A 14,823-nucleotide genomic window follows, 5' to 3' on the forward strand; every position below is an offset into this window, starting at 1 on the left:
ACAGCAAATGCAATCCCAGGATGTATCAGGTGAGGCATTTCCAGAGAGAGCAAGAAGTAATAATACCATTGTACAAGGCACTGGTAAGGGCTCATTAAAAATACTGTGTAAAATTTTGATCATTCATGTTCAAGAAGCATTAATTTAAACTGGAACAGTTTAACTGAACAAATTCAGGCTGTAAATGAGAAGAAGGTTTCTACCCATCCGAGGGCTAAGGTTCTGGAACAGCCTCCCAAAAGGCATTGTGGAGGCAAACAACTTAGTTTGAAGAATGATGGACAAGTTTATGAGTGCAATTCTATGACAGGATTGCTTGTGATGGTAGGGGCCAGCACTCGACAGCCTTGGGGCTCACTTTCTGTTTATATCTTATGTTTCTAAAAGCTCAGACTTCAAGGTTTCAGCTGCCCACCTGCAGGGATCAGGAAGGGATTCCTCCCCTACTCCCATTGTATTCTGTTTTGTGTTTGTTTGTTTTTATCTCCTTCCTCTGAAACATCAGGGATGGCCATGTTTGGAGATGGGTCACTAGATGGGGAAGGCCACAGTTCTGAGGTGGCCCTGAGCATTCTTTCTCTCAGGTGCTTGGCTGGCTGGTTCTTGCTCACATGCTCAAGTCTAACTGATCGCGTTATGTGAAGTCAGGAAGGAATTTTCACCCAGGTCAGATTGGCAGTGACCTTGACTATTCTTTCCCTTCCTGTGAAGCATGTGGGTGCAGGTCACTTGCCAGGATTTCTGGGTGCCTTTCTGGGTGTCTCTCACTCAATCATTTCCCTGCCATTGCAGGGGCCTGAGTTCTGGTGCACCTCGGTCTCACCTATTATCTGCCTGTGGACACAATAGTCTAGTCTCCTGAGAACTGCAATATTTGGGTTTAATTTTGGGTGTTGGGTTTAGCATGTGGGTGCTGGGTGGTGTTGGGGGGCCTGTGATATACAGGAGGTAAGACAAGGTGATCTGGTGGGACCTTCTGGCCTTGAATTCTATGATTCTATGACTCTAAGTGATATCTGAATCTAGCCCTGAGTTAGGAGCTGTGTTGGCCTGGTATTTTGCATAGGTATTCTTATATATCTGTTGCAGCCTTTAATTGTGTTTAATCATAAATAATGATATTATGATCCACCTCCATTTGCTTGGTGTAATGCAGTACCATTGCTCTGTTTATAAGGACTGTAATCTAAACATCACAGGTGAAAACATCTCTGTGGCTGGTGCTTTCCAGCTTGCAGTACAGACTACCACATCACTGAGGACGGTTGTGGCAAATGGAAACACTCAATCTTGAATCTGTATTGACAAACCGCAACTTGATCACAAGTCCCTGTTGCACGTTTCCCTCTATATTTGCTGACATCTGGTGAATCTTTCTTTGACCTATGGTCATTCTTTCCTCTTCAGCTAGCGAGTTCTATAGCCTAGGTCCCACTGTCTCCCAGGCCCAAGAAGTTCTGTCTTCCAGGCCCAGGAATCCCCCTGTGTTACTCACGATTTCAGTGCAACGTAGCTATCATGGGAGGACATGGTTGTGGAGCAACACAATTTAGGACTATTTTCGTGGAGGGCTTTGAATATCAGGACCAAGACCCTGAACTAGACTCTGTATTGAATATGGAGCTACTGCAGAGAGAGAAGTGACCCATGTTTCTAAACAGATGGACTTCTACATTTTGTACCATATATAGAGGGAAACGTATATATACCTCCATATATAGAGGGAAACGTGCAACAGGGACTTGTGATCAAGTTGCGGTTTGTCAATACAGATTCAAGATTGAGTGTTTCCATTTGCCACAACCGTCCTCAGTGATGTGGTAGTCTGTACTGCAAGCTGGAAAGCACCAGCCACAGAGATGTTTTCACCTGTGATGTTTAGATTACAATCCTTATGGAGCTTTATGTGGGTGTGTAGATTCATTATTAGTTCTGAGTTGCAGCAATCAAGCTTGGAGGTCACAGATACATGGATTACTACTCTTCATCCCATTGCTGATTTCAGCTAGGCACTGAGAAAGCCAGGAGATGGACAGAAAGAAAAGGTATAACTCGGTGATGTCTCCATATTCATCAGTTGCTGAAACCTTTGTGTCCCTGGTAATATTGTGTCTGGTTATCCTCTACCTTCTAGCAGCTTTTGTACACTGCATTCTCCAATTAAAATCTCTTTGTTAAAGGTGAATCTTAACTTAATTTTTTTCTCTTTGGGACAAGCATTTATTCAATACATTTTGTAGGTCAAATTGCATATGGATGTATCTTATATTTGTCTGGGTTGTATGTGGGTGTCTAACATAAATTGGCTGAATATTTTTTTTTCATTATTTGCCAAATTCTGGCAACCTATTGTAACAATTTAGGTATTCACCCACCAAGAGTGACGTAAGTATAGCCACTTAGCACAGTATTGCGTTGTGACCAGAATCTGATCAGAATCAAGCCAAATATCAGCATGCAAATAAGTGGAGGCGTGGATCCACTTAGCACTGCTAGTAATTCCATCTCAGAAATGGAATAACTTACTCAGATGCTGTGCACAGCAGGATTTGTCAATCAGGTTTGACGGTAGTGTACTTATGCTGGTTTACATGTGGATCACCCCCACTTTGGGACTAACCAACCCCATGCAATATTCCGTGTTCCTACATGCATGCTTATTAAATATTGATCGCATAGCACATACTGATAGAGATTTCTATCAGGTTTTTTCCCCAAGCAAACTCATAGAGCAATCACTGTTCATTACATAGCCTTTTGCACCAGCAAATGCCATCCACCATCTCGTTTTATATACATGTTCTTGTAAATCTCTTACCAAAATGATATCCTCTGAGATATGAACAGCTTGGAATTTAAGCTAGACATTCCCTTGAGAAGCTAGTGAGAAAGATTCAAGTGTCTCTAGTGTAACACATGGACACTTTACACATTTAACTTTCAAGGGCCTAACATTGACTATTGCATCAAGGATACAATGAGATTACAGTTTTGATCATTCAAGACTTGTTAGCGATTATGACTTGTGGTTTAGAAGCAGGTGAGAGCTGGAATTTCTGTCCTGCCCTGACTGCAACAAGCTAGTCATTTTTACACAGGAGGATTAGATTTAGAAAACAAAATCCTTGTTGCCTCATTTTGGAAAATGGAAGTTGACAGAATAAACATTACACATAATTTGTGCATAATTTGATGGTATTTATAAAAATATCCTGAAATGATGTGAGCAATAACCTAAGTTGCTTGGAGTTCCTCCCTTGGACCAATACTGTGTAAAACATTTTTGTGGATAGCTGGGTTAAGCTTTTATATCTAGCATTGTATCCTACTACTGGTTATCTGTTGCTGCTTGGATACCAAGGTGCTAGGTGCTTAAAAATACCTTAGCCAGTGTGACGGGGCAAGACCAGATGGCTATAGAAAAGTAGTGGGAGATAGATATATTAGCTCCAGGCTAAACAAATCCCTGGTACCAGGATAAGTGAAATGGCAGCTGCTCCAGGTCAATTAAGACACCTGGGGCCAATTCAGAACTTTCCAGAAGGCAGGGAGAATGCTAGGTTGATTGGGACATCTGCAGCCAATCAGGGGCTGGCTGAAACTAGTTAAAAGCCTCCCAGTCAGTCAGGTGGGTGTGCATGTCAGGAGCTGTGGGAGGAAGTTGCGCTGTTGGAGAGACTGAGTAGTACACACCATATCAGGCACAAGGAAGGAGGCCCTGAGGTAAGGGTGAAGTGAAGCTTGAGGAAGTGAGGGCTGCTGTGGGGGAAGTAGCCCAGGGAATTGTACATGTCATGTTTATAAAAGGTCAGCTACCATAGCTGATACTATTAGGGTCCCTGGGCTGGAGCCCGGAGTAGAGGGTGGGCCTGGGCTCCCCCCACCCCCTCTTTGCCCCCTGATTAATCACTGAGACTGGGAGACAACAGAGACTGTGCAAGGAAGGATAACTTCTCCTCACCTCCCTCGCTGGCTTATAATGAAAATGGCTCAATAGACTGTGACCCTTGTCTCTAGAGAGAGAAGGGTTACATGGAGGGTCACATGAATCTCTGAGGCTAGCAAAATCCGCCAGGAAACGCAGGACCCACAGAGGCAAGGACAGAGCTTTGTCAGACCAGGTAAATATACATAATCTACTAGTGTAGAATCAGTTAAATAGTTGAAAAATCCTTGTTTCATTGATGCATTGTAATATTTATAAACTGGAAATTTACAAGGTGAAAATCAGATCATGAAGCCCCTCTGTATCATAGCATTAAGAGATTCCTTGTTTCCAGAGAAACAGGAAAGGTTTCTTTAAGAAATATCAAGCCCATTTCTGGTGTAGAAAGGTGTAAGTTACAAGCTAGAAGATTTGTAAAGGTGTTCTCATTGCATCTCCTCGACAAAAGTGATGCTCATTCAAAGAACCCTTTTTTTGTGATCTGACTCTGGAAGCCAATTGAATTGTGAACCGTGGACTCAAGCAAGGTGCTTGGGGAAAAGATGGGCCCTTCCTCACTGATGGGCAGAAGAAGAGTTAAGGGAAAGCTGGAATGACCTGACAGACCCTAAGAAAATGCTGGAAACTTAAGATAAACATCTGCTCCTTTGAGTTATTTGAAAGAAGAAAGGGATGATCACAGGGGATTCTCCATGTTATGTGAAGAGACACCCAGATGTCTCCTAGGTGATCCAAAAGTCTGTTGGTAATTCTGACAGAAATAGCTTTAGATACAGGCTAGTAATTAATGGAATGCTTTTGAAATGCTTTTCTGGTCTATGAAGGAGTGGCTTTCCTTCAGTTTGATTATCTCCTCTTATTCTTGCTTGTGTAGAATTAGAGGATTTGGGCATTTCCAGTAATGGTGCAATCACCTGGAGCAGTTGTGAGACACTCCATGTTCACACACACAAGTGGTCCTATACCATTTCATAAGTGTGGCCAATTGCACCACCTCTTAGCAAGTTTTATAAACTCCTCTATCCATATTGGTTCGTTCTGAACCCAGTCAGTGTTCATGTGGATGGGAAATGCGGGTACTGTGGCTGAACTGAACATTTGATCCCCTCTCAGCATATTCCTACAATGATCCAGCCCATTCCTCTGATAGCTCAGACTGTGTCACCTCTCAACTGTCACTGCACAGATTCTATGCTTGTACATGGCTGTGATTAGCTCTGCTCTTTTATGCCAGCCCCAACAATCTGTCAGTGTTAAATGTTTCCACTTTGGATGAGTGCAGTCTGGACATGCAATCATAAATAAACCAGGGAGGTCAAGATGACAAGTACGCTTTGTCTCACTGTGGCCTTGTACATGAGCTCTGCTAGATTTTATCTGTCCTGTGAACATGATCTTCTGAAGTAGCAGTGACTGGAGAACAACAGAAACCAAAATCTGAGAGAGCAAGTTCTTCCCTGCTCTGCTGTTGTGACTGGTTGCAGCTGACTCAGCTGGTCAAGGCAGTTCTAAGAGTAGGTGATTCTTTGCTCTTTAAATAAAAATGAAATGTATATTGCAAAATATTTGTTGTTCTGATACATTCCAGTCATATCACTGGGCTTGCTACATTATTTGCATAATATGGATTCCTTGGTAATTGTTTTGTCTTAGAAAAAATACATGGTCATATGATGCTCTTGTACTTAAAAAGCTATGCAAGAGCCAAAGTCATTGTTTTTACCACGTGACTCTCCATGGCAGGCTGGGTTTAATAGCCTGTGGAGGAGCAGAAGACATGACTTACCAATTCTGAAGACATGGTGAGGCCACAAAAAAATTCTGAGGTTTGGAACATTTGTGGAAGGCCAGCCTCTCTCTGACCCTCAAGGTTCTTCATCACCATAGCAATATGGCTCCTCACTTGTATTCCCATCTGTGTCTGAGCCCCAACTTCCTTTCCAAGGGGATTTGAAGGGCAGATGTTTCCCATGGGAGATAGTGCAGGCAAGATCAGCATTAATTCCTGCAAAATATTTTCTTGTAAATTTACATAGCATCCATTTCATTGTCATTGCCATTAAATGCCATTAAACCCTCTTTGTCCAGATGCACACGACTCCCAAAAACTGTGGCCGTGACTATGTGGAGTTCACACTGAAGAGTATCTGTGTAGTCAGAAGGAGCTGGATATGGTGCCAGTTAGATGCAGCCTCAGCTTACTCTGAAAAATGTTGATCCCACATGTTGATCTTCTGCTCCTTCCGTCTTGTCCATGGCCACAACTGCAGGGTTGAGCTGGTGCTTATACAGAAGGTAATTTTATCTAGCGATAACTTTGGAGGTACATTGTGTCAGCAAAAAGAGAGAGACTATGTTGCAGGACAATAAGTTTGCAGTATCTGTCTGCCCTTGCAATTGCTTTTAACAGTGGAGAGTCCTACAGAGCATGTTGGATTCTTTTCTGTAATGTCCACCCTATGAGATACTGTAGGACTTGTGGGAAGACATGTTTTAATATCATTTTCTTTCAAACATAATCACTGTTTAATTTCATTTTTTACAAAACAATGTGCAATAAAGCTCCAGATCCTCAGCTAAGCCAAGCTTATGCTCAGTGCATATGGGAGAATGGGAAAGGAGGCAGGCCCTTGATCATTTTCCTTACTCGCCATCCAAAGGAGCTGGTTAGACATCTCTCATTCAGGGCTGTGCTGCCCAGGCCCAGGTGAGCCCTTAACATATTTTGGAACACAGCAGTCACTGAAAAAGAAAATCTCGTCATGTATTTGTACTCTAATGTTCTTCTGAGTTGAGAGGGATCAAAATCCACTGTCATCTCTCCTGTGTCTGTTCCTATACGAAAATTACCACCCCAAGAAAGGAAGGAGGGTCTTGTGATTAAGGCACTGGACTGGGCCTCAGGAGAGCTGGGTTCAGTTCCTAGTTCTGCCATAGACTTCTTTTGTGACCTTGGGTAAGTTACTTAGACCCAGACCTCAATGGGGGTTAGGTGACTAAATACCTAGTGTCTCTGTGCCTCAGTTCTCTGCCAAATGGTATAATAATACTTCCCTTCATCTGTCTTGTCCATTTTGATTGCAAGCTTTTGAGGACAGCGATTGTCCCTCACTATGTGAAAGTACAATGAAGCCCCAACTCAAATGGGGCCTCTAGCATCTATTTTAATAAGATAATAAATAAGAATAATAATAACAACAACAGTGTGGTAAGAGAAACTATGCACATTGATCCAGGCCCTGGTGTAAATCAATGCCGCAAAGGGGGGGGGGGAGATTAAATGGTTCTTTTATGCATGTTTGCATTTGAGCAGGGTTAAAGATAGGCTATTTTCCCACCACCCTACATGTTTTGCCTTTCAAAGGGTCTGTTTAAAAAAAGTGTTAGCTTCTTACATCACTCCCTTGATCTTGAGAGTACTGTAAATATTGTGGTTTCATAATCCCTAATCCATTAAAGGTTCATTCAATACAAATGCCAACTTGTGAGTGCTGTTGTCTACATCTCACTCCACTGGTGTCCCTATCATTTCTCTGGCCAGCAAACTATCAATGCGTAGATGTCTTCCTTACAGGGGCCTTCTGAGATCACTGAGGAGTGAACAGCTCACCTGAAAGGCTCCTAAGCAGTGAAAGTTAAAGGACCTGCTCTTGCAAGGTCTTTCTGAAATCACTATGAGCTGAGGGTACTCCGGGTCTCCCAGAAGGTGTTCAGTACCTCACAGATACAGGTCCGAAGGTCATAGCCTTGAGTCTAGTGAAGAGAAGTTAAGGGAGAAAAGGTCAGGGTGAAACATGAACGTTCATATGTGTCTAAGGCTGTATCTACTGCACTACGAGCTCACATGTGAGCCTGATAGGGTTAGCTTGAGTGGACACAGTGGTGTAGCCGTAGTAACACAGGGAGTGGCAGTGGTGGCACGGCTTAGCTATGCTGAGTACAAATCCACTTGGGTAAGTAAGTACTCAGCATGTACCTCTTGTCCGCTGTCTGAAATGGGCCATCTTGAGTATCACTACTGCTGATAATCGCTTCTCTTAACTAATTTGCCTCTTAGAGTTGGTCTGGCAACTCCCATCTTTTCATATTTTCTGTATGTATAAATATCCTCTTACGATATGTTCCATTCTATGCATCTGATGAAGTGGGCTGGAGCCATTAGAGCTTATGCTCTAATAAACTGGTTAGTCTCTAAGGTGCCACGAGTCCTCCTGTTCTTTTTACTCAGCATGGGTGACCCATGCAGTTGCTGCCCATATTACCACAGCTACACCACTATTTATATCCACGTTAGCTCTCATCAAGCTAGCATGAGCAGAGGAGAGGTGTGTGAGTCACCTCTCCTCTTTTGCTTTTTAGACTGTGCCAACAGAAAAAGCTTAGGGTCGTCACAGTCATAGAAAGTAAAAAATCATCCACAGTCAAATGGAGCTTGGCTGAAAACCAAACACATTAATTCCTAAAGAAACAAACTCAGTTTTCAAGGTAATTAGTTTTGTCCTCTAGGCCCCTGTCACATGAGTTACGTAATGGGAAAATGTATATTTTTTGTCCTTGAAGACTTAGTAGTGTAATATCTATGCTAACACAATGCAGTCTGTGGGCTGGAATCACCCATGATCCATGATGCTTTTGCTACAGTAGACTCTGTGGAAGGCTGGGTTGGTGGAACGTCTGCCCAATGGAGGGTTCTAATAATGCTATGAGCTGTCAATCTTCTTTTTTGTGGGTGAGGCCGGGCCTGTAGTCGTCCTGTGCAGCCTCAAAAGTGGTCTGCTCTGGCTGGGGAGGGATGCAGTCAGGACATGTGCTGATACAGTGCTGATTAGGCTTCTATGAAGCTGTGAGAGATTAAAGCTTTCCCTTTACAGAACCACTGGGGGGAAAGACAGTGATAAAAATAAACCCCACCTCTACCAATTGCAGTGTCCCTCGCTAACGAAGGGAGGCACAATTTGAACTTCCATTAATGGGAACGATTCTGGCCCTTTAAAAGGGAAAGGTTACACCAAGGATATGACGGAAGGTCAAACAATGTTTTAAATAAGTTCACATGCCATTTGTAATTTTTCTTCTCTATGTATTACGTACAAAAAGCAAGTTAATATAATGTTATCTGAGCGGCAAAGTCAAGTACTCAAAAACTAGGATGCTCCAAAACTAAGGTTGCTTTCATGCTGTGCAAAATATAGGTGTGTTGTGATACAGCCTTTAAGCATGGGTACACATTCTATTTTTTTCTGCACATTCTATTTTTTTCTGCATGAGTCCTGACACATTAAGAGGACACCAGTCACCTTCAGACAGCAATGGGTGGAGAAATGGAAGCCAGTTTTTACAAATATGGCCCACAAAATCTAGGCGTGGCAGATGTGACTCAAACACAAGATATTTGACTGTTTTCTTTTTAGAATAAATCACCCAATTTTATTTACTTTACCTTATCTCCTCTCTTCTCAGAACAAAAACAAATTAATACCAAGTGTGCTTGTTCCTTGAAACATCCACAGAGGGCCCAACCCTGCAAATTAATCCATATTGATCTTCAGTGAGACTTAGGATCCTAAGGCCCAGTTCCGCAAAGTTATTTAGGTGCCAACTCCCATTGACATCAATGTGAGTTAGGAGCCTAAATATCTTTAAAAATCTGGGGCTGTGTAAGTCACTTTGAAGAATGGGATTTAGACCCCTAAATCACTTCGGCACTTCTCAAAATTTGACCCAAGTTCTTCATTATTATTACCTTTATGCTATTTTTTTTAAAAAGAACTGAAAAGACACAGGTGAGGTAATAAGGCTTGTGTTATAAGGATAAACACACTTCTGCAAACAGCATACACCGAGAGCAGGTGACCCCAGTAAAAATTCCTTTGAGATAAGGTACGTAGACATTTCCTGGAAAAAAACAAACAAAGAATCTGCAGGAAACCATTCTGCTAAGAGACTACAAAGAGAGGGAGGTATGGGGAAAAATCAGTAGATAGTCTTCTGTTCAAATGCTCTGACTTAACACAGATTATTTTAAGCCATTAATTAACACATTAACTTTCTACATCTGTTTGGAGTGCAGGTACTGGCGAGCTCTAATTGCTCACACAAAGGAAATATTTCAGTATTACCTCTGGCTAGCCATAGTATAAGTTACAGGTTGTTGAGGTAGTTAATTTCTACTAAATAGCAACTAATAAGAGATTCCCTTCAAAGCCACAGTTACAGGAATAAATAAAACCACTAATGAAAATGTATCCTCCTTTATTCAGGATATACTGGTTATGGTAAAACACATACTAGTTAGAGATTCAGTCACAGACCTGTAGGTGTGGAACCTTTGGATTACTCTGGAGCTTGGTATTGCATCTATTTGGAGCCATGCTCCTGTGTTTATTATATGTGGAAGAGCCATCAGCATTACATTCATAACCTGTAAGGTGAAATTCAAAGCCAGGGAAGAAGATGCAATTCCTTGTATTGACAGGTTAACCAAAAGATAACAAGAACTAGTTAGAGCCAATGATGGACAGAGTTGCAGTGATAAAGAAAACACATTGGAGGGAATAGCTGTGCAGCATTCACAATTTTCATTCCACAAACATTTGGCTGAAAATTTTCACCATTTCAGTTAATGCATCTTCACACCCCTGACATTTAGATATAGTCACTATTCTGATGTCAAGAAGTTGGATGTTTTTAACGCAAAAGTCGTTTCCCCATAAAAATAGCCCCATTTTCTTAATCCCTGATTTTTCTCAGAAGATTCACTTAGTTTAACGATATCTTCTGCAAAATGGGCCCATTTTTCAATTTGTAGCTATGTGCAAAAAGCTTTCATCCAGTTGTTTTGCAATTTGCTATAAAGAGTTTGCATGCTCTTGCAGCAAATGGAGTTCACAGGCAGATTCATAAACCAGAGAAGCATTGAGAAAAAAAATATCTGGAAGTTAGAGGCCTGGGCATAAGTAACTTGACCCAACAACAGAGGTGATTGCTGGACTCGGGTGCTTGGCCATCTGTTCTCCTAAGCTCATCATGGTTTCCATCTTCTCACACTCATGGCTGTTTACATTGATTTCTAACACTTACTTGGAAACTTCATATTTTTGTTTTGTTCCCAGTGGTGGGAGAAAGTATCATCATATGGCAGTATGTAGACTCTGTAAATATATTCTAACTTGAAACAAAACCCTTTGATTTAAATGAAACTGCAACTATGATTTCACAACCAAGGGCAGCCAAGCTGGCCTTTACACTAATCACAAGTGGCTTTACTGGTTCTAAGTTTTCCCTCTACTTCAGATATATTGTAATGAGAATATTTTTTGATTCCTAAATATTATCGGCCAAAGTTGGTTCTCATTTACATGGGTGCAACGATCTTTTACCTGAATTCATATAAATTGATGGTAGAATTGAGTTGCCTGCATGTGGACACATTATAAATTGAAAAGATTTATGGATTGACTGCGATAACATTTGTGTTTTTAAAAGTGTTAACTTTAGTATTGCCAGCACAAATCACGAGTGATAAAGAAATCACATTGGAGGGAATAGCTGTGGCATTCACAATTTTTGGTGAGATGAATCCTGAGATGCATAATAATAATAATACATTGAGATTCTTTTATTTGCTTTTTGGTGTTTGAACCTTCAGAGTTCATGTTTTCAAGCTTTTCTCTGCAAGTACGAGGTCTAGAAACTTACTTTTTAAAAAAAATGAAAGCTGAAATTCTCACATAACAACATGACTCCAGGAGCTGGATCTTTAAGAAAACACCAGCACTTATGCTTCAGCTAGTCTGCTACTGCTCATAATTTCATTAATTAGTGGGAAATTAGGAAACAGCCATCCAAATTCTGCTCTTAGTCACAGCAGAGTGACTGAGGGTTTGATCCTGCAAGGTATTGCACATCCTCAATGCTCATTGATATCACTGGGGGTTGTGAGTGCCTATCACCTTGCACCATTGGACCTGAGAGATTTATACTGGGATCATGAAGGTAAAACAGTTCAGTGAATTGCAGAACAGATCAAACATTCCCTCACCAGGCTTCAAAACACAACTAGGATTGCCAACCCTCCAGGATTGTGAATCTCCAGCAACTGAAGATTAATCTTTAATTAAAGATAATGTCATGTGATGAAACCTCCAGGAATTCATCCAGCCAGAGTTGGCAACCCAAAACACAATATGATCTAATTATTTAAGATGGACTTTGAAGATAGCTTTTTATTATATGGTGACATAACACTGATATTATTTCAAGATATAAATGCTATGGAAGAATAAAAAGCAAGAGAGCAACATGGATGTATTATATTACATTTTTTTCAAGTGGCTAGTTCAGCAGCAGCAAAGAAAACAATTACAAAATTCTTTTGTCATGCTTGTTGTGTCATGTACTCTGTAACCCTATAGCATGGCTCAGTATATGTACAACAAGCAGTTTCTCTACCTCACTCTGTCCCTGACCCCCAAATCACACACGTACACTAACCACAAACTACTATCAAAGCCCTGGTCTACACTAGGAGTTGAGGTCAAATTTAGCAGCGTTAAATCGATTTAACCCTGCACCCGTCCACACGACAAAGTTTTTAAGTTTTTTCAACTTAAAGGGCTCTTAAAATCAATTTCCTTACTCCACCCCTGACAAGGGGATTAGCGCTGAAATCGGCCTTGATGGGTTGAATTTGGGGTACTGTGGACGCAATTAGATGGTATTGGCCTCCGGGAGCTATCCCAGAGTGCTCCATTGTGACCGTTCTGGACAGCACTCTCAACTCAGATGCACTGGCCAGGTAGACAGGAAAAGGCCCGTGAACTTTTGAATTTCATTTCCTGTTTGGCCAGCGTGGCAAGCTGCAGGTGAGTGCAGAGCTCATCAGCAGAGGTGATCATGCAGAGCTCATCAGCAGAGGTGACCATGATGGAGTCCCAGAATCGCAAAAGAGCTCCAGCATGGACTGAACGGGAGGTACGGGATCTGATCGCTCTATGGGGAGAGGAATCCGTGCTATCAGAACTCCGTTCCAGTTTTCGAAATGCCAAAACATTTGTCAAAATTTCCCAGGGCATGAAGGACAGAGGCCATAACAGGGCCCCGAAGCAGTGCCGCATAAAATTAAGGAGCTGAGGCAAGCCTACCAGAAAACCAGAGGGGGAAATGGCCGCTCGGGTCACAGCCCCAAACATGCCACTTCTATGATGAGCTGCAAGCCATTTTAGGGGGTTCAGCCACCACTACCCCAACTGTGTTGTTTGACTCCTTCAATGGAGATGGAGGCAACACGGAAGCAGGTTTTGGGGACGAGGAAGATGATGATGAGGAGGAGGAGGAGGCTGTAGACAGCTCACAGCAAGCAAGCAGAGAAACCAGTTTTCCCGACAGCCAGGAACTTTTCTCACCCTGGACCTGGGCCAGTACGCCCCGAACCCACCCAAGGCTGCCTCCCGGACCCGCCAGGTGGAGAAGTGACCTCTGGTGAGTGTACCTTTTTAAATAGTATACATAGTTTAAAAGCAAGTGTGTTTAATGATTAATTTGCCCTGGCATTCATGGCTCTCCTAGATGTACACCCAAAGCATTTGCAAAAGGTTTCTGGGAAGGGCAGCCTTCCACCATGGTAGGACGCTTTACAATTCCAGGCAAGTAGCACATAGTTGGGAATCATAGTAGAACAAAGCATTGCCATGTATGTTTGCTGGCGTTCAAACAACATCCGTTCTTTGTCTTTCTGTGTTATCCTCAGGAGAGTGATATCATTCATGGTCATCTGGTTGAAATAGGGTGCTGTTCTTAAGGGGACATTCAGAGGTGCCCATTCCTGCTGGGCTGTTTGCCCGTGGCTGAACAGAAATGTTCCCCGCTGTTAGCCTTGGGGAGGGAGGAGGGGCTAGCCACATGGTGGGGGGAGGCAAAATACGACCTTGTAACGAAAGCACATGTGCTATGTATGTAATGTTAATAGCAAGATTTACCGTGAAAGAGTGCACATTGTTCTATAAAATGTGTCTTTTTAAATACCACTGTCCCTTTTTTTTTCTCCACCAGCTGCATGTGTTTCAAGGATCACAGGATCTTCTCCTTCCCAGAGGCTAGTGAAGATTAGAAGGCAAAAAATCCGCACTCGCAATGAAATGTTCTCTGAGCTCATGCTGTCCTCCCACACTGACAGAACACAGACGAATGCATGGAGGCAGACAATGTCAGAGTGCAGAAAAGCACAAAATGACCGGGAGGTGAGGTGGTGGGCTGAAGAGAGTAAGTGGTGGGCTGAAGATGATAGGTGGCAGCAGCGTGATGAGAGGAGGCAGGATTCAATGCTGAGGCTGCTGGAGGATCAAACTAATATGCTCCAGCATATGGCTGAGCTGCAGGAAAGGCAGCAGGAGCACAGACCACCACTACAGCCCCTGTGTAACCAACCACCCTCCTCCCCAAGTTCCATAGCCTCCTCACCCAGATGCCCAAGAACGTGGTGGGGGGGCCTCCGGCCACCCAGCCACTCCACCCCAGAGGATTGCCCAAGCAACAGAATGCTGGCATTCAATAAGTTTTAAAGTTTTAAACTTTTAAAGTGCTGTGTGGCCTTGTTCTTCCCTCCTCCACCACCCCAACTGGTAGTTTCCTCCTTCACCAGGGTACCTTGGCAGTTATCCCCCTGTTTGTGTGATGAATTAATAAAGAATGCATGAATGTGAAGCAACAATGACTTTATTGCTTCTGCAATCGGTGATCGAAGGAAGGAGGGGAGGGTGGTTAGCTTACAGGAAAGTAGAGTGAACCAAGGGGCGGGGAGTTTCATCAAGGAGAAACAAACAGAACTTTCACACCATAGCCTGGCCTGTCATGAAACTGGTTTTCAAAGCTTCTCTGAT

The sequence above is a fragment of the Caretta caretta genome, chromosome 3 (genome assembly GCF_965140235.1).
Source record: "Caretta caretta isolate rCarCar2 chromosome 3, rCarCar1.hap1, whole genome shotgun sequence".
Classification (NCBI taxonomy): domain Eukaryota; kingdom Metazoa; phylum Chordata; order Testudines; family Cheloniidae; genus Caretta; species Caretta caretta.